The sequence below is a fragment of the Aythya fuligula genome, chromosome 1, assembly GCF_009819795.1.
Source record: "Aythya fuligula isolate bAytFul2 chromosome 1, bAytFul2.pri, whole genome shotgun sequence".
Lineage (NCBI taxonomy): Eukaryota > Metazoa > Chordata > Aves > Anseriformes > Anatidae > Aythya > Aythya fuligula.
In genome coordinates, this window is record NC_045559.1 from 47,518,834 (window position 1) to 47,546,692 (window position 27,859).

The 27,859-nt window shown below is 44.4% G+C and overlaps 1 protein-coding gene across 4 annotated transcripts in view; it reads left to right on the forward strand.

Moving 5' to 3' along the window:
• TMCC3 (transmembrane and coiled-coil domain family 3) overlaps positions 1 to 27,859 on the forward strand; it is a 130,471-nt gene that overhangs the window by 92,828 nt on the left and 9,784 nt on the right. Inside the window, exon 1 of one of the 4 annotated variants that reach the window (XM_032194378.1) lies at positions 5,523 to 5,543. The exons of the other annotated variants lie outside the window; for them this stretch is intronic. The gene's annotated coding sequence lies outside the window, so the exon portion shown is untranslated. Of the gene's footprint in view, positions 1 to 5,522; positions 5,544 to 27,859 lie in introns of those variants that run through there. 4 annotated transcript variants of the gene reach the window in all.

Consider the following 27,859-nt stretch of genomic DNA (forward strand, 5'->3'; position numbering starts at 1 on the left):
ATGTGTGCTTTCTGGCAGAGGTTGTGAGGAAAAGAGCAGCCCCCGTGCGTGTGTTTGTTTTAACTTATTTGTATAGATACGCTGAGGATTGCAACAACTAAACATTAAGTAATGGTCTGGGTCGTGTAATTTCATTGGAATAATCGGGCTGTGCCTTAAAAAAAGGCTACTCACATCTACAAGATACTACACCACTGGCTCCTTAAGCATTATGTAAGATTATTTTTTTTTTATTGACCTGCTAATGCTGTGTTTAAAGCAATGGTTTGTATCTGAAGACAGAACACTGTGATGGAAGCTGGTGTTTTAAGGACTGGGAAGACTGCAGTGCTCCAAAATCAGTTTATGTGAGCAAACGGTGTCAATTTTCAAGGGTGATACAATCCTTTAGAGCAGAGCTGGGAGAAGTGTACATCCTCCTTTCTCACAATAAAAAAGCTTCCTACCACCACCAAAAAAGCCCTCCAGTTCAGGTAAGTAATTCAGCTTGGAGGAAACGTGACGAGTCAGTGCTCTGGGGTCTGCAGACCAGCAGTTTTCAAACATAAGCGGGCTTCCCGTGCTGTACTTGAAGCCTACTGTGACAGGAAGGGAAGCCCAGCTAGGGTAAGTGGATGCAGCAAGTCTCTCTGGTTTTACAGCATGTGCTTCTCCTTTTCTCCTGAGTTATTCCAGTGCATTTAATCCAGACATTGCAATTAATCTGGTACTTACTATTCAAATGCAGAATGTCATGAATATGCAGAAAATGTGCTGCTCTGTGCCAGCGTGCCCGGACACGAGAGTGCCTCCCAAAGCTGGGGCCAGCAGAGCGGTTAGCGCTGACCCCTCGCGTGGCGTGACCCAGTGCGGTACCGCCTGGGAGCAAACCGTGCCTCAGCTCCACGCCTTTGCTTTCGCTTCCCAGGAAGGCTCATCCCAAATCCAGTACCAGCACCCCTTACCCTAAACTCGCGCCTTGTCCCAGGGCTTCCCTTGGGGGGCAGCAGCTGGCCCCGAATTGGGAGGCTGGGGGGTAGATGGGTGGTGGAAAGGGGGATCCAGGTGGGACTTTGTGCGCTATGCCCAGAGTGTAGCCGCTCCCATTTTCTCTCCTCCTTCACCTTTTTTTTTTTTTTCTTCCTTTGGGGGACTGTCTATGTGCTGTAGGTGCACCCTGGTCACTGAATCACCAGCCTTTTATGTGAGTGCATGAATTCCCATCTGAAAATGATGGGAAACAGGAAAGGACAGAAGAAATGCTTCTTGGTGTTGGGGGTGGGGCATGCACAAGCAGAGGAAGAAAAGGTAATAAAATGTGTGAGAGTGACTAAATCCAACAGATAAGAAACATGCATTTCTCCTGAGATCCATCTTTTGTCAGGCATTTTGTTACATGGAAGCTTTGTTAAATGTCAGCTTTTGCAGCCCTTTCTTCTCTTGCCTGCACCAGTTCGACTGCTTCCCAGTAGCGTTCTGACACATTGTCTTATGAAGAAGATGCATCCTGCATCGCATCACATGCCTTTGGATTCTCTTTGGCGTGGTAAAATAAGCTTGACAGCACTTCTTGAATTATGTATCTGGCTTTTTTTTATTATTATTTTTTGTACTTAAATCACTCAGGAGAATATGCAGTGTGTTGGAGAAACTGTGACAAATGTGGATTTGGCTAGAATCACACTAAGAACTTATTCCAAAGGTCAGATGTAATTTTCTTGTTTCCTTTCTTGACACCACACGTTTATAAAATAAAATGCTTTGGTACTTGTTATTGCTCCACTTATCAATGTATGTGCATAGTATGGGTACGTGGCTCTTAGTATGTTAGGAATCTGTTTTACGAGAGGTTTTGGCAGGAATAACATGATTCTGTGGCATGGTTGTCCCTGATATTTATTGCCAAATCTGCAAAGTACCTCTCTACCTCCTCATCAAGTTTCTGATTTCTTTTTCCTGCTGTGTCCATAGATATGGGCTATCTCTGTTCAATTTTTCTCCATTTCTTAAAAAAAATCTGGCCACATTTTATCACCTGTAACCAGTCCCCTTTTTTTTTGAGTAAATTCCGTGATATCAGTTTCGATGATCAAAGGAAGAGTGACAGCCTGCTCCTCAGAGTATCTCTCTTAACTCTTATCTTGGGAGTCTCTTTAGAGCCAGGCAGTGAATGGCAGCAGACCGACTGGGTTGCTGCCAGGCTCCTGCTGTGCTAAAATGGGCCCAGAAGGTTCACGGGGAGTTTGCCATACTCCTGAGTTGCCTTTCTCCACAGTTTTTTGGGAAGGTAAAGACCTTCAGCAGCGCTGCCTTTTCCTTACCCACAAATCCATAACACAGGTGACCCTCAGGCCCTTCCAAAATAAGCATTGTCACCAGCAGGTGCGCCTGGCCCTGACGAGAGCCTGCGACCTGCGTGTGCGCCTCCTGTCCTGTGCAAGAGGATGGTGCCTGGCAGATGTGAGCCAGAGGCATGGGGTGGCTGGGGGTGAAAGCAGCTCTTAATGAGGTCTGAGCAAGCCTTAAGAAAAGGAGAAGGGTGAAGACGAGGAGATCTCTGACAGTCGGTGAGAGTTTCCTCCCTGTTTGCCAGTAGGTGTATCCAAGAAACTCTGAGGCCGTCCTCGTTGACGCCTGCACATTTTGTTCCCAGAAACTGTATGGACGTAGTCCATGTCATTTGTTGGGAAAAGTACCAGGGAGCATTGCTGTCTTTCAGAGCTAGACACACTGCCGCTACTAAAGGATGTGTGCCACTGTCAGGTTATCCTGCTGGCTTCCCAGAGCTGGCTCCCGTGGTCTTCTCTGTCTTTAGAGCACAGACAGATCCCACTAAGCAAATCTGTTTCTGATAGCTACGAAACCAGCTTCCTGTGGTTTTACACCTGAGAGGCATGACTGTCTCTTGGAATGTAAACTTAATGTAGAAAAAAAGATGCATCTTCCTTTGTGCTTAGTTTGTCTATTTATTTGCCTACAAGATTTCTTTTAAATTTAGTTTTTATGTATACCAAGGAACTGGAAGGTGTTGGATTGCAGGTAAATATTCAGGAGGATGAATAAGGAATGTACTGACAAAGCTTGATCTGAAAGTGATCAAGTGGCATCTCTAGTGGCGCCTTATTTATAGAACTTGGTATCTAGCTTGGTTTGTGATGTATTGATGCAAGAAGCTGTGATATCCGCGTTCTTCTAGATTTAGGAAAGGGCTTTGAGCATCGAGTGCAGTAGTTTACAAATTGTGTTTTCAGAAAATTTTTTGACCTGTGTTGCCACTTTTCACGTGCGCTTAGGTGGATTTCTCATTCACTAATGAATGTGTGCATTTCACTGAAGCATATATATAATGTATCAACTGCTGTATAGTTTTGAAGAAGTACTCTAGCAGTGAGGTTACACTTACCTGTGGTGTTTAGAAACAAGCAGCCAAGCCCTTGCTTTGGTTATTCTTGTTTGGACTTGAGAGCGTCAACCAGGCCGATCTGCGTGTGCTTTGTGCCATTATGCGGCGTGGCAGTTCATGTCAGAGAAGGTTGAAGCTCAGTGGTTTGCTTGAGATAATCTCTGTTCTGAAACAAAAGCTGGAGCAGCGGTGACACCGTCAGCCTAAGGCCCTGCAGACACGGGTTCAGCAGACTGTGGCAGTGCTCGGCCCTTGGGCAATGGTGGTGTCGCTTCGCCCCTCCCAAGATGATGGGATTTCACCCAGTGTGCACAGAGTGTAACTGCTGTGCAGGGTCTGTAGTTCAGCATTTCACAGACGCTAGTGACCTTCTCCCTCCCTCCCCTTTAAAGGGGAGGGAGGGAGAAGGGGACGATGAAACAACAAAACCAAATGAAACTTGACAAAACAATTTTTTTTTGGTGCTCCAAGGATACATAGCACCCTCCTGCTTTCCACGTAAGGCAGATTTTAAGGACACTACCTGTCGTAGGTGGCTCTTCCCCAGAAGTAGTGTGAGCCTTGTGTAACTTTAGGGTTGTCCACCTGCTCCTAAGGCAGTAGTGTGGGGTGTTGTGTAGCCGAGAGGGGCCCAGCTCCTGCGGGTGCCCTGTCTGATCTCTACAGATTTGGTAGAAGCCTGAGCTAACTCACATGAAGCTGGGCATCTGAAGCTGATTTAGATTAAATCCACTTGAAACAGCTGTGTGGCAGTGGACACTGCAGGAAAGGTGCAAGTTTCACCATTTTTCAAGTATTACAGGACTAGCTGGACGTGGTGAATACCCAGCATCTGTGCCAAGTCACCTTGACTCCTGAGTGGGAGAGTCCTTAAGGTTCTTCTCGTTAGGCCGACAAGCAAAACGTTTTTCTGGCTCTCCCTCTTGCAAGGTGCATTCTTAATAATTCTGAATGTTCACTTCACATATGCTTAATTATGCTGTTTCATAGAACTTCTCCTCCGCGATCTCTGTATTTTGCCAGCTTTGCCATTATGCGTAGAAACTATTGCTCTCGGGTCGCTCAGACACTTGGCAGTACAGGATGTTACCTTTCCTTTTCCCCTCCTCTCTCTGTTTTGGCTCAATTATGGTTATTACAGAGTGCTCCTGTTGTGAGTGCTGTACAGAAATGCACAATTTTCCTCTCTGTAGTTAAGCCAGAATTAAATTGTGGATGGATTGCTTTTTTCTGTTCTTTTTTTTTCCCCTGAGGAGGGCAGGTGAAGGAATACCAACGTGTGACTTGGAAGGAGGGAGAGGAATGCTGGTTTAACTTGTTACTGCAAGAAAGTGAACGATGGCTTCTGTAAGTGTGTAGGGCTCTCCTTACTTCTGGCAATGCTTGGCATTTTGTTGGTGGTGTGTTAAATTGGGATCAGATGGGGACTGCCTTCGACGGGTCGTCTTCTGCTTCTTCTGGGTGAACAGGGTGTCTTTGTGTATATGCAGGAATACTTTGGGTTGGAAAATATTATTTTTTTTCCAGTAAAAATTCTGTTGGCTTAAGGAATTCAGCTCAGCCTTGCCTAACCTACAGCTGAAGATGTGGCGATAGGGTAGGGTGGTTAGCCCTCATCTGGCTGCCAAACAGACCTCGGTCTCCTGTAAACTTTGGGGCAGGTTGTGCCAAGTTAAAATGGATCCTCCCAGAGGAGCATCCCTCAGGGCTTTCCTAGGATACAAAGATGTCTAGCAGTTGAGCACATGCAGCAAGTCTTCCCCACGCGGCGAGAAGCGCCGTGCGGCAAGTTTGCAGTGTCATTGCTCATGTGAGGCTGCTGCATGCCAGACCCATGGCAAATTTTTGTGCTTTTGTTCCACAAAATTTCTCCGGCTGAAGGAGGAGCCCGTGCAGCACAGTGGCAGGGCAGAAGGGCACGCAAGGCTGAACTCTGAGCTCTGCTGTTACACCGAAGGACGTATGGGATTTGTAGTCAATTGCTGTGTTGGAGGTCCAAAATAGAGGCTGCCTGATAAAATACGTAACTTCACTTGCACAAACCCTGGCCTTCAGAGGAAATATGATGCTGTGTCTTAATTCCTTTGAGACTTAGTTTTTATGATGATCTTCTAATTGCTTCTGTTCCAATCCTCAGAGGAAGAATACAGTCGCTCCCTGTGTAAGTGCTTCTTCAGCACGATCTGTCCATGAATCCCCCAAACTGCTGTGTCATCCTTTCAGAACGTGCCCCGCGATCTTCAGTATGTAACTGCTCTTGCTGCTGTGGAGTAGCCCTTCCCATCCTGAGGAAAATGGGGTGAAGGAGGGAGATGGGGACACCTTTCTGTGCTTCATCTACAGCGCTGTGGCTCAAGTGGGTGTTAGGGAAATTTGGGTCCAATGCTCATCACTCTTCAAGTGTAACCGTGTAGATGATCACTGGCATGTCACTGTGACCGATGGTACGTAGGAGTTGCAGCACCAGTCCCTGTGCCTGCAGACATACACCTGACTTGTCCTTTTGCCTCACTTTTTCTTTCTCTAGCAATGAGAAGGCAAAAGTGGTTCATGCATGTATTGTTTCTATGGATGCTGAAGTTGTTAATACGCACACTGAATTCTTACTTGCTAACTTGGGTTAGCAGATGCATTTTTAAAAGTAGAGAAAGAAGTTACGTGCCTAAAACAGAACTATCATACTGCTTGGTTTCTTTCTAATGTATTTGTGACTGATTTTAGAAAAATAAAGAGTAACAGTTGGTTTAATTAAAGAAAGGGCTGCCCAAGAAGCTGACTTTGCAATGTCACACTGTTAAATTTGTTTATTACTATTACCTTGCAAATTGCAGTAGACTCTTTATGTCTATTTTAAAGAAGAAACTTTTGTCTCTGATTACATCCAGTGTAGCTCACTGGTTGTAGCTAATTTTAGGGGTGTGAACTGCTCATGATTGAGTGAGACGAAGTTTAAATAGCTGTGTCTGAATGCTTGGTTAAAATTTGTCACTGTCTCTGTGTGGGGCCAAACATGTTGCTTGTGCTGTTGCTGTTTTGATGACTAACAGGCTGCGTGATAAATATATGCTTTTATTAAAGTAGGGGTAGTGGAATGGGATGAAATTCTCATTCTGAGATGATTTTGAATGGTTTCATGTCTTAATAAACGGAGTCATCGCACCAGTGTGTTTTAATGCCAGAGTTAGAACTGGCATGAAGGTACCGCGTTTGAACTGAGTTCTTGAAGTTTCCATCTTGGTGGTGAACTTGACGTATGTTTTGCTAGCAAACACAAAACATTACCTTTATCTTCTGGAGTAATTCCTCTTTGCCAAATGTGGGGAAGCTTTAATTTTAGAAGGGTAGCACCTGGTGTCATCCAGTGCTGTGATTAACATACTGGGAGGATTCGGTTCGAGCTGCTCCAAGACTCCTGTAAGTAAGTTGCGTCACTCTCTGAAATGTTCTTTCCTCCTGGGGCAGACAGGTCTATCTGTTGTCATTATCTTTGCAATAGCAATAAGATTTAGGAGACAGTCATGTTAACAAAGGTACAAAGTGTCCTCGGTTCAGCAGCTCATTTCCAAACAGAAAAACTCAGCATTGTCACAGCAAATGTGCTTGCTTTTCTGAAAGTTGAATGCTCAGAAGTAATCCGTAGGCTAACACTATGCTCAGCCTTCTTCTGCCTGAATAAGTTTTGTATTGTTTGTTCAGCCCTTTTCTCATTTTAAAAAGGAACAATGACTAAAGATGATGTCCGTGCATTATTTGAAATTGGAAGTATATGTTATGTATTCTGCAACATTCCTGCATAGCTTTTTTCCATGAGTGAACAAATTTGACAATGGGAAAATTGCAGCGTTCTGATATTTGAACATCCCAGAAGATGCACTTCTATTTTTAACTTCCTTATTCCCGGTTATGCCAAGTCATCCCCTGTCCCCACCAAAGTAACGGGCTGACTCTTTGCTCTATAGAGCTCTTCTCTGGCAAGGTGTGTGCTGTTTGTGCAACGGAGCACTCTCAAGAAAACTTCTTAAAGTTATTATTTACCTGGACTCACAACTCCATATCCTTACTATACTGGTTTACCAGATACACCCCATGTACTTAGGATACTCTTGCAGCTGCCAAGTGGAGCTTCCAAATTGCTAGACGCTAATTAAAAATGACTGAGGTACTAGTGGAAGCTGGAGCTGTAGCTCCTACCAGTTCCTGTAGTTTTCCATCTCTGAGAGCTTGCATCAAAATTCTGGCTTATCGACTTTGTTCTGAAAAGAAGCTGGGAGAAGAGGGGTGTGATGGCCGTGAAGATTGGGAAGCTGCTGTTGAGCGTTATCGATCTCCAAGCCACCACAAGCAGAGCAATTTTATTGTTGTTGGCTCAGGGCATATCCTCTTTTGGGTTTTAATGGCCAGTGTGAATTATAATAGCAGTGCATATTAATTATTTGTAAAACGTTCGTATTTCCGTGGCTAAACTGTGCCTCCTCCTGTGTGTGACACTGTGACTTCAGCCACAAATCTTGAGCTGTGTTGCCCGTGGTGGTTGTAGTGCCGCCAATACTTGTGTTTGGTAACACAGAGCCTGTGCTATTGCATCCACACGGGTTTTTCACAACATTAAAGAAAACCCAGAAACCTTTTAAACAGCTCCAAAAGATCCTCGTGTTACAGCTCTAAATCCTGTCCAGAGATCTATGAATTTAATGCAACTCTCTTCAGATGTTTTAAGCTTTTTTTTTTTCCACTCTGAGGAGCGCAGATTTCCAATCTCCTCCTGTACTAACCTTTCTCTTCTCTTCCCTCTGCATCCATCTCATCTTGCAGTAATACGTTTAATGCTCTTTGGTCTCATTAGGCTTCATCTCTCTTGGATACATTTAAATTGTTTATTAAGAGACTCAGGCACTTGTTTCAAAGGCATTTTACTTAATCCCTTGGAACTAGAAGCAGTATGTTCCACCCTGTAAATAAAGAGGGTAGGTAAATCCCCCAGGGGAGATTAACTGGGAATGAGATTAGCCTGTTTAGCTATCTGCATAGATTCCTAAATGGTTAACTTGGACGTGGGTATTCAGCAAGACCAGTGGAAGAGTGGAGGCAGACTGGCTAATCAGGGTGTGTGGAAAGGAGAGGTACTTGCAATCCAGGTGAAAGGAAGACACAGAGACCTTCAGCTTCGGTCTTGGTGCTGGAGAGTCGGTGGGGCTGACCTCCTCCAGGAGAACGGCCAGCCTGGGACCTCTGTGGGGAAGAAAAGGGGATGTTCCAAGTAAGTAAAACCCTTGGCATCACTCAAGTGATATGGGGGGGTTGAAAACAAATGGATCCCTGGGCAAATTTTCAAGGAGAGAGTAATTAAGTGCTTAGTTGAAGGCTTGGATGTGAGCTGAAGATGAAATAAACTTAACTTTTGGGTTAGCCGGTGATGGATTTTCCCAGTTAAAGTGGTCTGTTTTCTTGGCAAAGGTGAATACCAAGTCTGCAGAGTTCCCTTTGCTTAGGATATGAGAATACGCAGCCCTGAGCCAAACAATTGTTATGGTGCCACAGGATAAACAGTGCGAGAAGCTGGAGATTTCACAAGGGAAGGGGAAACAAAAGAGAGATGGAGATTGAGGTGGTTCATAGTCTTGCAGAGCATCTGGTATAATTCCCCTTTAAGCACAGAGATGTTTCAGCTATTAAATGAGCTGTCACTTACTGTGTGTCAGCCTGCACCTGTGCACCGGTACCAAGGAGGAATGATTGAAATCAGGTTGGGTGTAGAAGAGACAGACCTAGCCGTGATTAAAGCCAGGCTAGGAATCAAGATAAACTTATCCCTGGGAGTGATGGTGTTCTGAAATTGCTTTCCTAACTTGAGTAGCAGGAAAAATACATAACTCCTTTTGAAAGGAAGCCTGATAAGTTTATGAACGTAACTTTTCAATGTTAGGAGCCAGGAAATTCCTTTAAGTCCTTTGTTTCTGTGCTGGAAATAATTTTACTTGTTTCCTGAGGCTTCTGCATTATTCAGATCCTTTGAAGTGAGTGTATTCTGCCCATTGGATTTGGCCTGGCTTCAGCCAAATTTGACAGCAGAACAGAGGCTTCAAAGGTAACGAGCACAGACATTTTGTGAAAGTAATTTTTCCATCTCCTCACCAGGTACTTATCTGTCCTTTTAGGGCATGAAAGCTGGAGATAATTTGCCCATTAGCCACTTGCTGACATGCTGTCTGGTCAGTAGGTAGATAAATTGAAGATTCTCCACAGAACATGCCCTCTTGCCCACCTGCCAAGCCAGAAAGTTTATGGCAGGGACACTAACAAAGTAGGAGCTGTTATAAATGGCAGGAGAAAGCAGAAAACACTCTCTAAACTTTTAGGGACATAAGAGGCTCTTGAAGGTATTGCGGTCTGGGTAGGGGGTCTGGGAAGATGCTGCAGATGCTGTTGCTGTAGGAAATGAGCGTAAGGGCCACGTGGTACCACATGTCCGTGGTCCCCCACCTCGCATGCTCATCCACGCACACATTGGCCAGTTACAACGAAATGCCTGTGTTAAGCTGCTCAATTAGCCGTCCACTCCATTCAATGATAGGAAAGCCTTAATTTCCTCAAGTGTTGAACTACAACGTGTTTGCTGCAGCGCTGTCTGTCAGCTGCTGGTCCTGGTACCTTCCTGGTGTGCTGTAAGAAGGAGCGTGGGGAGATGGGCAGTTTGCTGCTGGAGGCTGCAGCCCGGGTCACTGAAGCCAACCACAAATCACTGCTTTTAAGCAGTAACGCTGTGTTAACAGAAAGATGGGCCTGCCCGCAGTGCTCGCCAGTTCAGGAATTAAGTCACAGTGTAACAGAAGATTTATGTTCCAGGGCATCCAATCTATTATTTAAAGAAGAAAAAAGCTAAACTTGTGGGCATATGTGGTTTGTAGCCGTGATTTAGGGATGTTTATGGGAAGCCGCACACAGTGTGTCACGGGAACTTGTTCCTCTGTCACTTCTCAGGTGCAAGAGAGCTGTGTTGCTCTCATCTTTAAAGCAGTTACTGATGTTTGCCTTCAAACTGTAGACCTGTAGACAGCTTGAGTAATGTAAGGCCATGCTTAGGCACGAGATTTCCTATTTAGCCCCTTTGGTACCTCCAGAGGTAGATGCCTGGTCCCAAGCACAGCCTGGTGTTGCTGCCTGTTGGTTTGCCCGTAAGCAGCCCTGCAGAAGGGCTCTTTCATCTCTCTGCAGAAATGAATAGTTAATTATCCGTGGTGTTATTTGCATCGTGTGGCTAACAGTGATGGCTCTCTTCAGAAGGAGCACGGAGTTACCCACCTGCTGGTGAGCGCACGAAGCACTGGTGCTTGGTCAGGCCCAGGTCAGGCCTTGGCTGTGGCCTCTGCCGGTGCCCGTGCCCGTACCGTGGTGCTCTCAGCTGTACACGCTGACTGGGATGAGGCTGTTACATCAGTCAGTAACGAAAAGGTGACAGAGTTAATGGTGGAAGCTCTGGCAGTGATCTGCTCTGAAGGCTTGGGTAGACGTGCTGCAACAGATAGGATAGGACAGGCTGGACAGATAGGACCCGTCAATGAAATGTTAGAAAGGGGCAAGTTCCCTTTTCTGTTCTCTTTGACCTTTCTCGTGGTTACACTTGCTATTGGAAACAGAAATTTTAGGTTTGGTTTCAATTGGTCACTGGTCTTGTTTATTATCATGCACGTTTCATGAGTTAATTTAAGAGTCACAGAAAACCAGTGTAACTACGTTTGGGCATGTGCTTTATGTGGCAGGGCATATTTTCTTTATGAAAGCTGTCAATCCGTATTCGGAATTGTTTCCAGGAGCATGGTGCATTCGCTGCTGTTTAGTGTGTTGGGTCTTTTGTTTGTTTTCATTCATTAGGTGCACTTAATTATTTTTGACTGTTTCAGTCTCTGCAGCTGCATGATATAGTGATGTTCTTGATCGTTTTTGGGGAATCTGGTTTCATCCATGCTTGAAAACCCAAAAAGTCATTGGTTAGTCAGATATTTGAGATTCCTTTCTGCACTGTGTAGCTGCCACATAACACGGGTTAGCAGTCTGTGTTGAAGGACCTCTGGTTGCTGCTTCTCAAACTCCACATCTAGGGGCCTTGACAGAGCTCTAGAGTTTCTGACTATGCTTCATTGCTGTGCATGGCGCGAATATTTCACTTTCATGAGCACTGAAGCAAGAAAATCATGACCTTCATTTTAAAAAAAAAAGTTGCTTTTTTGGGCAATGGGTTGTTGCACAATGTCTTACCAAGTGTTTAGTGTTTAATGGCTTGCCTACATGTAGTGTGCTTTGATTAAAAAATAAGCTCTTGCTTTTTAGAAGTGTTTTGCTGCATACAAGGTTGGCTATTGCAGGTAACTCTAGCTCAGGTTTTTTTTTTTTTGTTTTCTTGCCAAGTTTTAGGCATCTGTGTTAATATCCATAGTCTGAGAACTAATGCTGAAGGTGATTCAGAAATCTTGTTTTCCGAATCTGTCTACTACCTTTTCTAATACCTGGCATATAAAGCGGGATTGCCCAGGAGAGCGTGAGAAAGGACGTAAGCTGTTTTGTGCAGGTATTTGCTGTTCTTTGACTAACTGGTGAAAATCATTCATGAATATATTTGGTGGGGAAAAAAAAAATAAAACAAACAGTGTTTTAAAACAGCACAGACTGTGCAGTCTTAACAGTTGATTTTTTTCAACTAACAGCCTGGGGTTCTTGAGTCAGGAGATGCACGCAGAGGAATCTCAACAGAGACAGGCCCTTGGTGCTTACTTCAAACTGGAGTGCAGTCACCGCGCTTCGGTGGTGAATTATTTAGGTGTATAAGTCAATTCGAGCCTACCATGATTTGAGAGGTAATTGGATGGCATTACTTGTGTTGTGCATTTAGTGGAGAGGTAAAAACAGCGTATGGAGATCAGGTTCTGCCTGCAGTCCGTTTAAGCGCTCTGGCTCGCATACAATCCCTATTTTCAAGCTCTTCCTGTCAATATCAGGTAGTGATGGATGTGGGGTTTGGTACACTCTGTTCTGCTCACGGTGGGAAGCATTACAGCACGATGCTTTTTTAATTGGAGAGATGTGTGGCTCAAGCACTCCTGATTAGTAAAGTACTGAAAAATTGGTCCAAAATACAGTGTTACAGGTATAGGATAAAAATCAGACTCAAATGTTTCATGGAAGTTCAGCAGCTGGATCAAGCTGCTGCCGATACAAGGAAAGGAGTCTGCTGGGCACCTTGTGTGCTCCCTGACGTCTCGTTCAAGCTGCCCTCTTTCAATAGCAGCATATTTCTTCCCAGCACATCTGTGATGTGAGCACAGTGTGCGTGTTCTCCCAGGGCATGTCCTCCCTGCCGAGCTACTGCCCCGCTCCCTTGGGTAACCTCTCCACAGGCCTCAGGGTGCTGTGGGCTGGGTTCCTCAGGAGAGGGAGAGGAATGCCATCACCTTAGCTAGCAGCGTGGTGCTTGGGGGGCTTCCTTCCCCAAAGCTGAGTTTGAACACGTCTGAAGCTGAGGAGCACCTAGAACCCAACTCTTACTTCCTCGATGAGTAATCTTAACTGAGAAGGAAGTCTGCCGGTTATTTTTCTCCCCTTTGCCTGTTGCTGAAGACACACACATGTATATATATGTATATATATATATATATGACTAAACAAGTGATTCATCTTTGATGGGATATTTCTTCCCCCTTGCTTTCTGCAGTGATGTCATGTTACTTTGTGCATCTGAACTGATTATCCTGGCAATGGGTTGTGATATCAGTGCTTCAGCTAGTAGATGGGTGTGAAGTCACTGCAAAGAAATCCTTCAAAAGGGAGAGAACAAACTCCTCAGGAAAATACTTTTTTCAGCATGTGAAATAATAGAAAAAGAATTTGGGAAATGACTGGCTAAGTGCATCTTGTTTGAAACAGTGACATTTGCCTTAGTACAAAGCCTTCAGACTACCTGGGTTAGTTCTTGTAGGTCGCTTATAACTGCTGCTGTTCCAGTTAGCCGGAGCTGCTGTTGAAATGTAATGTAGCGTCCTTCCAGTCTTTGTTCTCTGAGTGTCACGGAGGGAGAAAAAGGATGTTAAATTATGTCCCGTTGTATCTGTATAATAAAAAGAATTGTTCTCGTAATTGCTGCTGCAAGCATTAAAAAAAAAAAAAAAAAAAAAAAAAAAGTAGCTAAAAAAGATGAAAAGTATGTTTTAGAGCACAACTAAAATTGTTCCTACCTCATGCAGTGTCTGCAGGACAGCACAATGGTAGGTTTTAAGGCAGATGTTATTTTGCTTGACTCCCACTTAAACTTTCAGTATTGCCCTGTGTTGTATGTATTCCTCCAGGTTTGGCTTTATTTGTTTTTAAAATATACAATCCCTCTGATATGTCTTTGCGCTTCTAATAACTGAAGGTGCGGACACGGGAGAGGAGAGTTTCTTCCAGGTAGTGGCAGGCTGGTGGGGAAGGCTGCCTGAGTGTCAGAGCTTGTTACGTGGCTTATGAAGCTCGTAGCTCCGCGTTCATGTTTCTTAGTTCTGCAGCTGCATAGTATTGCTGCTGTTAGACTCCTAGAATCCAAGCTGCTGCTGCTTCCTCATAAAGCTACGCAGTTAAAGCCTATCTGCACACTTGGTAAGGCATCTTTGGAGAGACCGGGAATGACCCATTAGAAAGATCACGCTTGGACAAAGGGAGATTGATTCTCTTCGAATTGCTGAAGAGAATTTACACTTACCTGGTAAGTTGTGATTTGAAGCAAAGGCCTTGTGTGCGACATCCTCCTGTGTGCCAGGAGGGAACAAATCAGGCCCTGCAGTGTCTTCCCCAAGCTTAACGCTGAGAAGTTCCAGGCCTTCCTGCCTCACCCAGAATAGTGACCGATTCAGCCTCCCCCTGCCAAGGTGGGTACCATCATCACCGGTGGATGCCGTCCATGCCAGGGCTGAGATAAAGTGAGGGCAGAAGAGTCTAGGCTCGGATTTGCAGGTAGCAGAATCACTATTTGCAAGGTGTCAGATGCCTGCGGTATCAGATTGAGAATGAAATTTCATCTGAGGTGGCTGCAGGAGCCATGTGGCATCTAAATCTGAGCATGGATCAAGTGTCTGGTTGTCAAAGCCACGCTTTGTTTAATTTTGGCCGAACGGGAGTCCTTGAATGTTTCAACGGTGAAAGCAGTTGTGACACTTGATCTGTGGGCAGGAGATCACAAATTTTTCATCTTCTGAATTTATGCTGAGCAGGTTCAGGGGGCAACGCTGACAAAAAGGGGAATAAATAGAATGTGTCTTAATCCTCGGAACCTGTGACTGGCACGAAGGAACAATGCGGTGATGAGATTTTGTTCGTTTCATCTCGGGCTCCGATTCCACACCCTGTGCGCTTTGAGGGGAGGGGGAAAGACAAATTCCTATGGACCAGGTCATTGAGTATATCTGGCACGACTATCTCAGGGCAAGCTTTGAGAAATAACTTCCCACTGGAACTTCTCTTGCGTCTGGTGGAGTTTTCCCAGGGTTGGCCTTTCTGCAGGTCAGAAGTACTTCCCAAACCGTTCCAGCAGGTCACTGCGGAGACAGCTATCTGGGGCTGCCAGCTCCAACTTCTAACTTTCAGTATCCCTATGAGAACTGTTAAGAAGGTGATCAGAAAGACATAGTACTCCAGCTCTGATAATTCTCCTCTGAAAATGTTTTGACTGGGCTAGGTTTGCTCACTCTAAGGGATGCCGGCAGGCTGCCAAGTCTGTCAGCAGCACTGTGTGCGCTCACAGAGCTCCTGACGCAGCCGCTCTGTGGCAGGGTGTCTGCTGAAGGCACGAGATCCTCCGTTAGCGGCACCGTCAGATGTTGTCTGACAGCGAGAGCTGGGGCTCAGCAATCCGGCCTGTAACAGAATTTCTCTGCTCGGGTTAAAATTTACATAGTGCCTGCAGCGTTTTTGGTACGTATAATGAAATTACTGACTTCCTGGAGCAAAGCTCTTCCCAGGAGGTATTTCTAGGAAGATTCCTTTCCTTTCCCTACAAATAATGGTAAAACTGCAAGAAAACTTCAAATCGGTTCTGATATAAGACTTTCAACCCCAGTACATTAGATAACCAAATATCATAATGTGTTGTAAACATGGTGAGACCTTTTCCTCTTATCTATTCACTTCATTTGACCCAGAAACCATCTAGAGATTTCAAGAAACAGAGGTAAAGTGCTATAAAATTTGTATTACTCCACATCATAAGGCTCTTAATTTATTTACACTCTGCTGACCCGCAGCCCCAGCCCTGCGTGCTAAATAAAAATTCATGCGTTGTGCACAAATCTTTTAAAACCTGTACTGTGAAGTCAAAACCAGTAACTAAACATGACCTACCTCACAGGAAGAGCAGTGAAACTGCTTTTCAGGTAAACAACTAAATGATTCGGAAATAGCTGTTTTACTGGTCTATTTTAATCAGCTTTAAATGTGCTTAAGAGTTGCTACATGGGTGTTCTGCGTTGTGGTGGACCCACAATGAACTAAGCAAATCTGAAACCATTTGAACATACAGCTTTTTTTTTTTTTTTTTTTGTTTACTTTGAGAAATCTTTGGCTTTCAGCTGGCAGAAAGGTTTAACAAGCTTTTTCAATAATTTTTAAGGTATCTTCTTGCTTTCAGGCTGTATGGCTGTTGTCTAAATAGCTTTTAATTACTCGGAGGAACATAACACCTGGCGTATTTAATTCTGTACTGACCTTTGTTTTTATAACACCCATGTTAGAACAGTAAATGAACAAGAAAGATAACCAAAAGCAAGTAAAAAGCCTACAGAGCAAAGGGGACAAGTAATTAAGTGCTTCAGCCTTTCCATGAAGCTAAAATGATGCAGTGTTGCCTGGGTAGTCCCAGCATCATACGTACTGACAGGCTTTTAAAGTCTAAATTTGGAGAGTAGGTCAAGTCACTAAGGGACTCGTCATTTGCTCTTTTGTTGTGTTTTTTTTTTTTTTTTTTTTTTTTTCCCATGTGTAGTGTATTTTTGTTGTTGTGTTTTGTTTGTTTGTTTGTTTGTTTTTTTCAGGAGTGGGGTTGCTCCTTGTGTTTGTGTTCTGTTGCATGAAAGGTTTGGGCCTGTGCAAGTCATTACAACTCATTACAGGTTCCCAAAGCATTTCATGATTGTTTGCAAATCTGCAGGCTTCCCTGCTAGCTGACGTGGAATATAAGGCATCCAGTACCCTCTGAGTAGCTTGAACATCAGGTATTCTTGGCTTTAGTTTACTACCTACTTCTCTTTCAAACCTTGTTTATTATAAGCAATGCTAATTTAAGCCTGCAGGACCTAACTTTTTAAAGTATATTTCTGTATAAATTTAATGCCAATAGCAAGTACTTATCTCAGCTTTGGAAAATAGTAAAAAAAAAAAAAAAAAAAAAAAAAAAAAAAATCTTCTAAAAAAAGAAACTGAAGTCAAGGTGTGATGGACTCCTGGCTGAGCAAGGAGCAATAGTTGAAGAAAAGAGTGGGATTTGCTTGAGGAACTGTTGGCACCGTGGGCTTGCGAAGGAGCTGTGGTGTGATTTATGTTTCTCAAATGTGCCAAGTAACTGACTACAGAAAGTGAGCGTATTTATCAGTCTGTTTCTCTAGGAAGAGTGTCTGGAGAATGTTTCCTCCATGTGTAACAGTGTAGGGCATTAACTGACTCCGTGGAAGTTGTAATTAGCTTAGGGTTGTCTGGCTGATCTGGCAGGAGGGGCATTTCTCAGGGTGTGTGGTGCGTGCAGAGCTTCTCCTGCCTGTCGAGAGCACTGCATGCTTCATTTACAGCCCGTAGTTCATGCTGCTTAAATTACTCCACGGGCGCAACTACATGAGCGATGAAGAGAAAACAACATCCAGCCAACTTCCCACCGCCTTGCTCTTTGAGGATCAGCACAGTGTGTTGGGTTGGTGCTTCTCCACCTCCAGCGGCGTGAGGTCTCCTGTGCTGAGCATCCAGCCGCTCCCTCCGGGTGCCCAGCGGAGCTGAGCTCCCCTCTCCCATACCCCAGCGCCCCGCTGCTGCCTCTGCTCGGCCTCCAAGGGCAGCGGGGCTCTTGTCTGCTTCCTTCCCCTCTGCGCTCTGCTTTGTTCCTTTTTTTTTTTTTTTTTTTCCTGTGCCGTTGCTGTGACTGAATATGGTAATATGTTTATGAATCTTTTACACCAAAGCCAGCCGTGTGATAAAGCCGTATCCCTTTAGACTGCCTGAATAGAAACTTGAGAGGAGGAAGAAAATAATGAATCTGTTCAGAAAGCTCAAAGGAGAGGGAGGCAGGTGGATTAGAAATGAAGCCGCGACCAATATTCCCTTCCTAACCAAATCGTATTGGTGAATAGGCTGTAAACATCTCCACAGCGCTAAAAATAGAAAAACCTAATGCAAGTTTAATGTGTAGGAGCCAGCGTTTTGGAAACTGGTGTTTATGTCTATAGAGCATTGAGAAACGCTCTGTGTTTACCTTGAATGGATGCTGAACACACGCAATTTGCCATTGCTAATGTGTGTTGGACACTGAATTAAGATTGCACTCTGGTGTAAAGAGACCATCGGGCTTATTGCAGTGGTTAATGGCTTAATAACAACATTTCGGGAAGGTGGTACCGAATCGTCTGACTGAACTGCTCTGTCCTGCTGAAAGCACTGTGGTTCTGTTGGGCTGTAATGACCAAGAACACAGGCAACAAACTTGGAGTTGGGCAGGCTGGGGCTTTGTCCTGTCCTGTTGCAATGAGATGAGTGCAACTGTTATGCTAAGCCGTGGCAGGAGCTTGAAAGCTGCTCTCCTGATCCTCTCTGGTTAGGCTGGGGAAGTGGTGACTTTCATTGACCTGAAAGTTAACCATTAAGAAAACCCTGTGTCTTCTGTCGCTTTCATCCATCTCACAAAGAGCTTGACCGCGGTGCTCTGTGACTCAGTTCCTGGAAGGTCCAAGTCCCAGGTGGTGAGCGTCGGTGCGACAAGTTGACCAGCCTGATCCGCTCTCGTTTCAGAAGTACGTGCTGGACTGGCCTAGCTAAGAAAGGTTGTGGCTCTACGAGAATCTGTGATATCTTTTTGTGTTATAGTATGAATGACAACTATTATTACCATTTCTGCTTGGACAATACAGGTAGCTTTCAGTTTCTTACTAGCAAATGAAGGCTACTTCCAATGCTGGAAGATACTCTGGTAAAACACAGGTCTACGCTAATGACAAACTTGAAAATTCGTATGCATTTTTACCACTTGACTTAACAATCGGTGGCTTCAGTAATAGATGCTACTGAGGATGTAGCAAAGCCTCTTCTCTTAGGATTCCATTTTGTTATAAGTGACGCTATCGGTTGTGTCAAGTATCCGTTCAACTTGAAATGTACGGATTGCATGAAGTCATGTACTTTGATTTAGTAGTATCCAGAATAAACACTTGTTATCTGTGTAGCGTAGCGTAAATTATCCCTATCCCATCCTCGTTAAAAAGACAGATTGTTCTGTGATAGGCTTAATTTCCTCTATCTCCGTCCATGGAACTCTTAAGAAACAATAATACGTAGTTTAGCAGTTTTTGTAACTTCTGGCAAATCCTGTGCCAGGTAAATTATATTCCAGATAAAAAGCACGATTAAGCTTAATTCAGGAAAAAAAAAATAACGAAATTGTGAACGTTAGGGCACAAGCAAGATGGGAAGTGGAAAGATAAAAGAAAAATGCACTAACTCAGAGCATGAATAAGCATGTCACTGTCAATGTAGATACTATTTCTCCTGCAAGCTGTATTTATTTTTGTTTCTGTAAAGTCATTAGAATAGCGCACAGTACGGTCAGCAAGTACTGGGGGTTTCTCTTCCAGCAAATCTCTTTGGTCAGCTCGTGGTCCTTGCTAATACAAATTGGCAAGTTTGCCAGTTTTGTCTTTAGACTCTAAATTAGAGTTAGTATGGCGCCTGGCTGCATGAACATCTCGGTGAAGTCACCCTCTCCGAACTTTAATTATGTTTTATCAAATATCATTTGCAGAAATCTTATCACTACCTCAGAGACATTATCCCAGAACAATTGCCCGTTGTGCAGCGTTGCCCTGCTGGATTGAATGAAGTCCTCTGACACCACCCTGTCCTCTGGAGGGCTCGGGTGAAACAACCACGATATCCGTCATGATGCCGAGATCCAAATTAAAAACATTGAACAGGCCTTAATCCCCTCTGTCCTCCTGGACAGTTTTTAACAAAAATACAAAAACCTGAAAGGCCTTGAATATGGCAGGGTCCTGCAGCACTCACCCAAAGGCAAGAGAGGACAGGGAAAGCAGCACAGGCTGCAAAGCCGTCACAGCTCGTCGTTTCTTTCTGTGACTCTTGACAGCGGGTTGTTGCTGCTGTTTTCTTAGCCCTGCTGCCCACTGTGGTATGTCTTGACTAAATCTGTGCTGCACTGAGCACAATTTCACTTAACTATATTAATGTAGCAAGGAAGCGCCATCAAATTAGTCTATAATATCTTATCGACCTTCTTAATTTCAGTATCTATGATAAGTGTTTTTAATTTCCCTGTATTAACTGACTTCTCGATTAGCAGCATGGCTTTAGCAGATTAGGACCGACCAATTTGGACACCGTTTTCCCACTGCATCTATTTTATATCCTGCTCTGTGCAACTTCATGTGCTGTGCAAGTGAGTGGTTTCTGAGCCCTTTCCAGCAGTCGGTTAAACAAAGTCGCTTCTGTTACGTGCCCCGACCCCGATCTCCCAGCCCTGTGCTGGGGAGCAGGGGGAGGGCAGGGCAGGGTGGTTTTGTCTGTTTGGTTGTACAGAATTGCTGAGCGCTGCGTTTGTGCACACATTTTGTGTGGAATATACACTCTGTGTGTGTGTATACTGCAAAAAGAGTTGTTCAGGAAACGTGCCTTGCAGTCGGGGAGGAAGGCAGTGAGCTTTGTAACGGGCCTTTGGTATCCTTGGGAGCTCCTTCCCCCAAGCATTTGAGATCTGGCCGAGCAGAGCGAGATGTGTGTTCAGCTCATGAGCATCTCAGTGAGAAAGGGTTTGCCTCTCCTGCCCGGGCTGCGTGTAGCAGTCACTGCTCGAGCACAGGAGGCTTTGTACCGTGCTCACGAAGTTTTGTGGATCCCAGTTGCTTAAACAATAGTTCCTTCCTTTATCCCTGAAACTTTAAAAGCTGTGATTATCTCTTTTTGTTAGAAACAACACGGTGGCATAAGTATAATTAATCCAAGTTTATCTTCTGAAATTGTCTGACTTGCTATCTCAAATTAATTCAGTTCAATAAATCTGGCTAATTGGGGATGTGTCCTCTCAGGATATGAATATTTTCACAACTAGATAAACACTTTACTGTAGGGCTTTATTCCTCTCTAATTGGGTGAATCTCTTTGATTTCCCTTTCAGTCGAACAGGCCTTCTGCATTTCAATTTTTTTTTTTTTTAATTAATTGATGTTATCTACTGCCTTGTAGAACTTCTGCCATCCAGTTTTTCTTACAGGTTGTGATATCTTCTGTAATGTACGTTAGTATTTGCAGTGTATGGTGTATACAGAAAAGAAAACAAAGAAAGGAGTAAGGAGATGACCCACCACTTAGCACTAGTAGCAGGTTATTTTAGTTCATGAGATTGTTTTATCAATTTTATTGGATATTCAGTCTTAGCTGAACTTGGTTTTGGGAGAAAAGACTGACAGGAAAGCTTTTTTTTCTTTACAAAAAAAAAAAACAAACAAACAAAAAAAAAACTTGGACATGATTCAAGCTAGTACAAGCTGATAAGCATTTTGAAACACTGTGTGAGAATCTGTCAAAATCATAAGCCATAAACAGTGTTTTAATGTGTGGTGGTTCTTCCCAGACACGTAACCTAAGAGTTTAAAACTTGTTGTAGGCTTCTGCAAGGGTTTTCTTCCACTGCAAGTACCAAGTGGGCAATAGGTGCAGAGTGTACTGATTGACACGTTGCCGGTCATGGCCTGGGTGTGGAATCAGAAGGCTGCTGTCATTGTGTTGCCCTCCTGGCAGTTCATATGAAGTGAGCAGGATGATTTCCATCATTTTCCATCATGGTTCCCTGAAATACTGTTGTTTTTTGGCTGGTAATTGTCATCTTCATCACTTTTAGCGCTCTTTATCAGTTCAAGTAAAACTTCCTGAATATCTTAGTCCAGGAGAAGAGATTCAAATCTACAGAAACAGGAAGGTAGAAGGTGCTGCCTACATGCATCGAGGAAGCAAAGCAGTTGCAAAGTGGGACAAACTCAGGGCATTCTGCAGCACTGGGGGATGCAAGCCCAAGTGAAATGCTCCTGGAGGATGCACTAACTCTAGCTGAGGAGATCATTTGCTCTGTGGTGCTGATGTGTGCTTATTGAGCCCCTTCAAAAAGAGGGATTCAGGAAGAGCTACTTGCAGGGGCACACTTACCTTTAAAATGTGTGCTGTGTCTTTTATTTTCTGGAAGGAGTTATCTTTTTTATGAACTCATGTTTAGTTCTGACTGTTTCAATTGATTGTTAGGGTGTAAACTTAAAATAATGTGCCAAGGGCAGGTTCTCTAGAAGGTGCACATCAGCTGAAATACGGTGTTAATTTCTGTGGGATTTTCTGCAGACTAGTGCTTATAATAATAATTTTGTCTATACTATGCATATTTATAAAATATTTATAAATGCATACTTATGCATAAATATCCATTTATATAAATAAGATGTGTAAGCATACAAATAGCATTTGAAGATACTTGCTCAAGAACGGTTGAAGCTGCTCTCAAAGTCTGATGATTTCCATTTATGAGGAGAACTAATCGTCGCTCGTGACCCTGTTTAGTAGCAGAGTCACAGCATCAGAAAACCTTGTTCCATCGTATTTTTACTTTAAATACAAAACCCACCACATTGTTTATGTTAACTTAGGGGACGTTTCATACCCCTCCAGGAAGGAGATGTGCGATAAGCACTGCCCAGGGGAGGAACTGTTGCCGTGTTGCCTGATGTTTTATACTGCCCCATCAGTAAAAATAAAGGACAAGATTTTGGCACTTGAAAAAAGAAATGTGAACAAGAAAATGCCTTGAAGTTCTGTTGTGGTCTTCAGGAGACAGAAGGTTAAATTCTGCGGAGAAAGTTGGCGCTTACAGCGCTGCGATTCAGATGTTTTCTCCAGAGTTTATTCAGAGCCCTGTTAAACAGCTCCGTGTGGTAGCTTAAAATGCCATTTATTGCAGCAGCGTGTTTGAGTAACAAATGACCCATGTAATAATAATGAGTCTCTATGATTCCAGTTTTAGTTTTCATTACACACGATAATGACATACATTTTTGATAATTAAAAAGAGTTTAAAACAACTTTTAAGTAGGCTTTCAAATAAAGCCTTGTGCCTCTTTTTTGGGGTTGTCTCCCCCCCCCACCTTTTTTTTTTCCCCGTTTCCTTCTTTCAGCACAGGTGGATCATGAAATGTGGCCCAGGCTCTTGAATTTTGGTGGCTCAATCTCCCTGCAGTTTTGAGGCCTCAAAGCCCTTGGCCTCCCTTACGGTACTGGGTGCAAATACAAGCCTTTGATAGCAGGGATGGGAACACAACTGAAAAAAATAAATGTTCTTCGTGGGTGTGTAATGTGACAGCCACAGCTTGCCTGTGTATGTAGGTAAGTAAGCTTTGAGATACGTGCTAATTATTCTGGAGAGGTAAACGGTGTGCCCTTCAAACCAGGGCAGCCTGATGCGTGAGGGCAGGGGTGGAAGGAGAGGCCTGACGGGCTCAGAGAGGTTTAGCTGGCTGCTGCTGCTGCTATGTGGGAGGAGGGCTGCCAGCTGTGGGGCTTAGTGGACAAGTGCTGCTTACAGCCCCTAATGCCTGAAAGTCAGAAAAATATCAGATATGTGCAAACTCTTCTTAAAGTGGGATTAAAGCCCCATCTGTAAGCTTTCCAGGAGCTCCCATAACACTGAAAATTGACATCGAAGCTGTTCAGGCAGCCCGTGGCTGTCAGTCACGCAGCGTAGTGACGCAGACTGAGTCTGGGGATGACACCTTCACGTGGAACAAATGTTTTTCTGAGGTTTTACTTCATCAGCCCAGTGTGCTGAGACAGAAAGGAGGGAAAAATGAAGAAAAAGCAGGCTCCTTTCTTTAACTGAGTGGCTCGGTTCACGTACAGGACAAGATGTGATTGTTTATGTGCTCAGGATGTGCTGCTGCAACATTAACGCAAACGAAGAGCTCTCCTGCGTGCTGGAGCCATTGTTCTATTGTTTAGAACTGGAAGCTTCGCCGTGGTTAAAACAAACAAAATACCCACGGCTCGGGTCTTCTGCACACCACGCTCATTCTGCCTGGGTTTGAAGTGCCTCGTCTCTGAATGCTGGTACTGCCAAATTCCCTGCTACCGTTCAGTCTTGATGGTCCCGTGACAAAATTGGTTTTATACAAGTGTTGTCATCTAAGAGCAATAAAAAATCATGAATTAGACTTCCTAAAATGAGTGTTGGATCAAGCTTTAGATTTTTGTGCATCTGTAAATCAGTTTAAAAAAAAAAAATCCATAACATTGTCTGCGTTTTGGGGGAAGGAGGACTTTGGTTGTTGACCATTAAGTTAGATGTGGAAGTTATTTCTCTCTGATAACAAGAAACTTTTAGTAATATTCCCTGAGAGTATCTCATATGATTGCACGCTTCCAGGAGCCAGGATTTCAGGAGGTGCCGAGGCTGTGTGACTAGCAGGTAAATCAAAAGAACTGATGGTCAGCAGAAAGACCCAGGTAGGGGGAGCAGGTGGCCTGCTGGCGCTTCCTCCACACAGCACAGATGAGCTGCGATGCCAAGGAAGGTGTGCTTTAAGTCCCTGGAGGTGGGAAGTCAGAAGGAGGTGCTTAGGGGGCAGTCATACAGGGGTGCGCCTGCCTTTTTATCAAATTCTCCTTCGCAGGGAAGGATTTAATAATTGGACATGTATAGGGGCTGGCTTTTCACTGAGTATTTCACAATATTCAGGGAAAATCTCATTCTTGCCGCCTATTTAAACACTGTTAGAAAAGGGAAGTAACTATTGAATGGGAAGGGAAGAAAATCTGTAAGAGCTAGTGGGTGGGGGGAGGCGCTTGTTAGAAACAGTGAAACTGAGTTGAATAATCAGTTTACAAGAAGAGATGCAGAGTGTGTTACATGCATCAGTCTTCAGGAGTCTGCCACCCCTGCTGGTTCGTGCTGGCTGTAACAAGAGGGACGTGTGTAGGGTGCAAGGCACCTCCCTCCAGCGGGAGCAGGGCTGTGGGATGGCACCCCGAGGCGGTGGGACCCCCAGGTGATTCCTTACATTGCTACGGAAACCTGAGAGAAAAGGAACACACAAGTATCACTTATTGTAATTTAAGAAATCAGGAGAGAGCATTTTAATGACTATTTCTTTATTAACGGTGCTTACTTCATGAGTGGGACTGACCCGAAGCGAAGTAAGTAATTACAGGGTGTGGAGCCTACCTCTCGCCCTGTTAGGAAACTTTATAAGTGCAGTAAGTGTGAGTGGTAGCTCAGCACCGTGGTCTTTGCCCCAGGCAGGACGGTGACTTCAGGCAGCTGCTGGGCACTGAGCGGAGAGCTGCTCCCTTGCTTTTGTAAGGGGCTGGTGAGCTGGCAGTGCCTGGGCACGGAGGTGGTTTGTGTTGGCGCTGCTTTGCTCGTGGCAGTTTTATGCTGCAGAGCAGCCTGGAACAGGACTCGTCGTGGGTCACGAAACAGGAGACTTCTCAGTGGATGCTGTTGTGTTTTGAAGGATTTGGTGTTAGTCATTAAGCAGAAAGCTGCCTCTTCCCTCCTTTGTTCCCTTCCACCTTGTTGGTTTAATCTGAAGTAGTGCTGTATTTAGGGATTTACCTACAGGCAAGCAGTGACCTAGCTAATTTGGCTTCAGTTCATTCCTTTAAAGTTCATTCCTTTAATTAGGAATTAGAAAAATGGATATTTTGTGCTGAGCAAAACCTTTGAAAGTACCGAAGCAGCTGGCTGGGCTCCCTCTGTCTGGTGCCTTGCTCGTGGAGTGGCCTTGGAGCTCCCCAGCCTCTGAATGCTGAAGTACAGGTGTCTGCCAAAGGATGTCATTGCCTCAGCATCTCTCCAGGTGGATTTAATCCTTTAAAGAGACGAGTTGTACACAGCCTGGGCAGAGCCGTGCTTCGGGTTGAGGCTTTGGTGGGACCGGGGCTGTGGAGCAGGATCTGCTCTTGGACAGCCACCTGGGATAAACCCCTTGTGTTTGGGTGAGAGATCCTTACAGCTTCGGTGTTCATCTTCTTGACAGACAGCAGGGGGATTGCTGGTGGTAAAGGAGCCGTCCTTGGTGCTATTTGACATGCTGAGCGTAGGCACTTCACGGTATTACTGTGAAGTAGCTCTTTAAAAGAAAAAAAAAAAAAAGAACATGAACGAAAACATTAGCGAAGGGGTTTTGCTGCGACATACTGTACAACAATAATTTTGTGGGCTGGTTTTATATGACTTCAAACCTTTTATGCTCACTAACCCTGTTTTGAGCCTTCTGTGAAGGGCTCATCTGTGGATCTTAAAAGCAGCAGCGAATTCGTGAGCAGTGCTGAACCTCCCCTCCCAAGCACAGTTCTGCTTTGATAACATGCTGCAGAAGTCAGAAACTCCTGTGTGTGCTGTCTTACCCGTAGGGACCCCTGTACTTCTTGTGTACATACACTGTCTGACAGGAAAAAAAGAATTAGCCCTGATTATTTCTGCTGCTTTGCTAAGCCCTGAAAAGCTTTAGAGCTGCTTTTATGCTATTTTATGTTTCTTACAGGCTTTTTTGCTAAGCACTGATCAGATGCCCCTCTGAAGGTCGTAATAGATGTAAGTTGTCATCGTAAACATTTGTTTAGATTTCACAGCTATGACTGTTTGGCAAAAGGAAAACAAAACATTTGGCAGCTTGGCCCTCGGAGGAGAGACCGGGGCAGGAAGAAGTTGGTTTACCCCCAAGAGGTGCCCCCGGTGTCCCCTGTTGTGCCTGGCCCTGATGCGGGCAGGGAGCCTGCATTGCTCTCCTCCTCAGTCCCTGCTCTCTAAGGAGCACAAGCGTTACAAGGAGCTCTCTGCTGGGCTGAAGGCTGCTAACGTTTGGGACCTGCTCCATAAAATCCATCAGTCTCTAAGCTCCAGGCTTCTTTCAGGCTAGTGTTAGATATGGCAGTCTCAGTAACCATGATCAAATTGTTTTTTCCTGCTTTTCCTAGAAGCCAGGCTCTGGACACGTCTCTTGTATTTCCTTGGAAATTTCTGGGCTTTTCTCGTTACCACTTACCTCAGGGCTGCTTCCTCTCCTCCACTGCCAGTCCCCAGCTCCTGACGATTGTTATTGTGATACAATACGATACAAATCCTATTGCGATAGAGAGACGGATGGTGATTGCATTCTCTTTTCCTTTGTGCTTCTCACTAACACGGGGTAACAACTCCAAACAAGAATGCTGCAGCAAGCAGGGCTTAGGGTAGAATTTGCAATTGGACCCCTGGTGTCTTGGGGTAACGTGGAAGTTGGGCTACAGAACAGCCACAAAAGGATCTTTGCCGAGCTGGTCAACCCCTTTGTTGGGGTAGAAGGTGGTAGGGCACTTGTCCTCCCTCCAGTGTCTGCTTGCTTCAGGTTTAAAAGAGGGGGAGGGGGAACGTTTGACATCAACAGAATATTTTGAGAACTTTTGTTGTTAGAATAACCTGGCAAAATGATGGCAAGAGCAATACTGCTGCTGCAGCCAAACACACTCAGGGGAGTGCCTTGGTTATACTTCTTCTGTACCCTCGCAGAGCTCTCAATCCCGTAAGGTAAAACACTACTCCTAGCAGTGTTTTGGGAATCCAGATAATTCTTTTTCTAAACTCTGCTGAATTTAAACCGAACCTACAATTGATGAGCCTACAATTGGTTTTACTCCTTTCGGAAGTAGACTCACCACGTGCTAATTGATTTTCTCAGCTCTCCTTATCCCTGCCTGCAAAAGCAATGAAGCTTTCAGCTGATGTAATCCTTTGTCAGTATTGTTCTTCTTTCCCCTGTTGCTGCTGTGACCTTGGTGTTCCAGGAAGGCACAGGGTGCACGAAGGTGACAGACCTTGCCAGCCGCTGGAGACTCCAGAGAAGGAGAGGACATAAGGGATCTGCTTTGGGCTTGTATCCAACTATTACAATATATTTTTAGAGTATTTTGTACTAAGGAAGTAAACATTTAATGCTGTGCAAAGGTTACAGACGGAGCCACCCATTCCTGGAAGTATGTACAGCTTGTCCTGAGTAACACCAGCAATGGAGCTGTCTCGTGTGTATATGTGATTCAGTGATTTATTAGAGTACGCTTTGGGGCCAAAAAGCTTGTTCAAAAATGTCTTTGGTTGTTTCAGGAAACTATTGGTTTACACTCAGTTTTTTCTCTTTACTGAATTTGTCCAGGCCTAGTAGATACGTTTAAAGAAATATC